The 3,809-nt window shown below is 43.0% G+C and overlaps 1 long non-coding RNA gene across 1 annotated transcript in view; it reads right to left on the reverse strand.

Moving 5' to 3' along the window:
- The window catches only part of LOC125616084, a 25,571-nt gene that overhangs the window by 5,975 nt on the left and 15,787 nt on the right, over positions 1-3,809 (reverse strand). Inside the window, exon 2 of the long non-coding RNA XR_007346700.1 lies at positions 1,787-1,795. This is a non-coding gene — a long non-coding RNA (uncharacterized LOC125616084). The remainder of the gene's footprint in view (positions 1-1,786; positions 1,796-3,809) is intronic.

A 3,809-nucleotide genomic window follows, 5' to 3' on the forward strand; every position in this document is an offset into this window, starting at 1 on the left:
TTTTTTTTTGGGGGGGGTGGGGGTGGGGGTACCAGGGATGTAACCCATAGGTCCTTACCCACTGAACCACATTCCCAGCTCCTTTTATTTTTTGAGACAGGGTTTCCTTAGTTAGTTAGAGCCTCACTGAGTTGCTGAGGCTGACTTTGAACTTGCAATCCTCCTGCCTCAGTCTTCTGCCTGGCTAACATTCCTATTTTTTTTTTTTTTTTTTTAAAGAGAGAGAGAGAAATATTTATTTTTTTTTTAGTTTTCGGCGGACACAACATCTTTGTTTGTATGTGGTGCTGAGGATCGAACCCGGGCCGCACGCATGCCAGGCGAGCGCGATACCGCTTGAGCCACATCCCCAGCCCCCATTCCTGTTTTTTGGAGATGATGAACATGAAACATCTCTTGGGGTGGTTCTCAAAGTGGGGTGTTCAGATTTTCAGCATTAGTATCAGCTGGGACCTTGTTAGAGATACAAAGTCTCTAGCATCTATTCCAGACTGGTTCAGTAAAACCAGAAACTGTGTGTGTGTGTATGTATTCCAGGTGGGGCTAATTTAAGGTTAAGGATGGTTCACAGCTTTAACCTGCTTCTGTGGGCCTTGCTATTCCAGTGTTTTACTTTTAAAAGGGGTTGTGACTGGAGAGTCAACTGGTGACCATCCTATATTTACTTACCTTCTGTAGTTTGAGAAATTGTAAAGTCTGAGGCCACTTAGTGCTGTCCTTGTGTATCCCACCTTGCAGCAAGCTAGAAACTGAAACTATAGCCAGGGAGTGGCCTCCTGGAGACAATGCCCACCTTAGAGAAAAACTGATTCTTCACCTTTTTTATTGGGTATTTGATTTTCTTCTCAAATTTCATCTGCTTTTTGAACTTGTAGCTGCCTACCCAAATGATGCCAGTAACTAGCTTACTGACTTTTATACAAAATGTGCCACTGGAATTTTGGTGTATTCATAACACAGTTTGGATTTGGGCTGTACATTATGGCTATTAATAATGGTTGTGGATTTTTGAAAACAATATTTTGTTTTCTATTTCTGCAAGAAATTTAAAACTTGAAACAGGAGAGGAAAAAGGATGATTTCTGTCATCTGGGTACAGTAGCTGTTTCAGTTGGTCTTTGCCCTAAACTTTTTTTTTTTTTTGCCCTAAACATCTTCACACATCAGCACACATACTCATACACTCATGCTTTTTATAAAACTGTAAATAGTTTCGAATCTTGATTTCTTCTTAATTTTTGATGGTTATCGTTCATAGTACTAAATATTCTACACATGATAATCACTATAATTTCTTCAGTATTTCATTATAGTTGAACGTCATTTATTTCTAATGATTACACATGTTTATTTATGCCCATATTTTGGTGCAATTTTGCCGCAGTCTGGCTGGGCGCAAAATAACCGAGCCGCCACAAAGCCTTGTAGGTTCAAAAAGCAACTCTTTATTCCCGAACTCTTACTGGCATTCTACACACACTTCCTGGGAACACACTCCCTCCACAGGGCTCCGCACACTAATTCTCCCGGAACCCCAAGAGAACTCCAAAGTAGAGGCTGCCTGAGGCAGCAGGATCTGCCCTAATCCCCCCAGGATCCGCCCTAATCCCAGAGCAAGGTCACCTTTCAACCATTCCCTCTAGCAAAATGCCAGGTGTCATTCCCACTAAACTGTGGCTCTCAACACAATTTGTGTGTGTGTGCATGTGTGTGCACGCGCGTGTGCTTGTGTGTGTGTGTGTGCACGCGCACGGGCTTTGAGGTGAACGCCTTGGGTGGGCTAAACATGCATCTACTACTGAGCTACACGCCCAGCCCTATTAATATATCTGATTCAGTTTCCAGGATCACCTATATCTCTATGCATTTTCTGTTAGCTATTTTCTTATTGCATTCCTAAAAAAAAAAAAATGAAGGCAGTTAGAATTTCTTTTTGTATTTGATATAAGGTAGGCCCATTTTTTTCTAAAATAGCACATTTTCTCATCACTGTTTGTTGAATTTTTTTCTCCTCTGTAACTGAAAACAGGTGGTATGATTTTTGAACCCTGTCCAGCTGAGCATGAGATTGATTGTCCAAGCCCTTGAGACTCCCAGGAATCGCGCAGCAAGCCTCTTGGGTGTGCTCTCCTCCTCTGCCTGGCCTCTGGTGAGGAGGTCTTGGGTTAGTAGCAGGTGGAAGGTTAACAGTGAAGCTTTTCCCTAAAGGGGGTTATTGAGTGGATCCTGGAGTCAGATGCATTTTGTCTGCAAAGAATGGTTAAGTCCTTGCTCCGAGTTGTGTGTCTGAGTTGGTGAGATGTCATCTTGCAAAGCCCGAACTGTTGTAGAAACTGCCGTTGGTGACAATATAGACTCTCTGGAGACTCATCTTAGAGAAAGCTGATGACATAAGGGTAGAAATGTAAATGGCTTCGAGAGCTTGGCGTCCTGAGGCCCTCAGTTAGTGCCTAGAAGTGGAATTTTAATATTTGGTACCGTTTTTAGAATATCTCCTACATGCATCTCTTTCTTATTATTCTTCATTAATAGTCAGAAGTCCAAATATTGTAGACAGGAGGCTGAGTTATCTTTCCAGGGCTCTTTGACCTGATTTCTTTTCTTCTCCCTTAAGCATGGTTTGACTTTTGGCAATTTTATATAATAATTATAGCCTCAACAAGACAGGGTACACCCCCAAAGGTATATTAAAATTAGCTGCTAATTCTTTATAGTGTAACACATTTTAGAATTTAATCTCCTTTACTTTTCTTTACTTTGCCTTTGTCCTGGTAGCCCTGCATGACAGGTGTCAACTAGTGTCCCTTGCAGTATGTCAGGTGGATAGCTTGTCTTTCTAAGTCCCCTTGAGACCCTGATTATGTTGATTGTCCTGCCTCCTTGAGTTGTGCTTCCTGGTCCAGTGCTCTGCTGTTGCTGGGTTGTGGAGCTTGGGTACCAGGGACATGGTGAGCTTCATCCTAAGTCATCCTTACACCTTTTCCATGGGGCCAAGGAACCCTATCCGTCACCATCACCAGGAGCTGCCTCCTTGCCTTTCCTCTATGAGTTGTGAGCCCCTGCAGGCATTTCTTTGATGAGTCAGTGTATGTGACTGGTGTAGAGGTGAAAGCCCAGAGCATTGGGAGGAAGTCTAGGATTTGAAATTGAACTCACTCAGTCCTGTCCTTGACCTTGACAATTCAGGGTGGCTGTGTGTGAGTGAATCTTCTGGGAGAGGATGGTTAATGCCTTTCAACCTGTCAGAGTTAAGGACTCAGGAGAGCCCAGGAAGTTCTGGGGGCTGGTGGATGCCTGAAGCCTGGTTCTAGCCTTGGTCAGCCTTTCATAATTAGCAGTTATTTCCTTATTTATAATAGTTCCAAAGAGGGCCATGTTTTTGAGGAGAGAAAAGGTTCCTGCCCTCCAGAGGGAGGAAGATAAGTTTTCCATCCATTAAAGATTAGTCCTTTTGTTATTTTTTTATTATGAGTATTCCTAAAGATAACTGAAAATGAAAGTCAGCAGAGGGTTAGCATGGGATTTTCTCTAGATGTTAAAGGTTGTACTTATCTGCATCAGCAATGTTTTCCAGCTGCTGTTAAATATGCAGCTGCAGGGAGCCTGGTGTGGTGATGCACGTGTATAATCCCAGTGACTCAGGAGGTTGAAGCAGGAGGACCACAAGTTCAAGTTAAACAGCCTCAACAACTTATCGAGGCCCTAAGCAACTTAGCAAGACTCTATCTCAAAATAAAATATAAAAAAGGTCTGGGAATGTGGCTCAGCAGTAAAGGATCCCTGGGTTCAATCCCTGACCCCCCCCCCCC

Source organism: Marmota marmota, unplaced genomic scaffold (assembly GCF_001458135.2).
Source record: "Marmota marmota marmota unplaced genomic scaffold, marMar, whole genome shotgun sequence".
Lineage (NCBI taxonomy): Eukaryota > Metazoa > Chordata > Mammalia > Rodentia > Sciuridae > Marmota > Marmota marmota.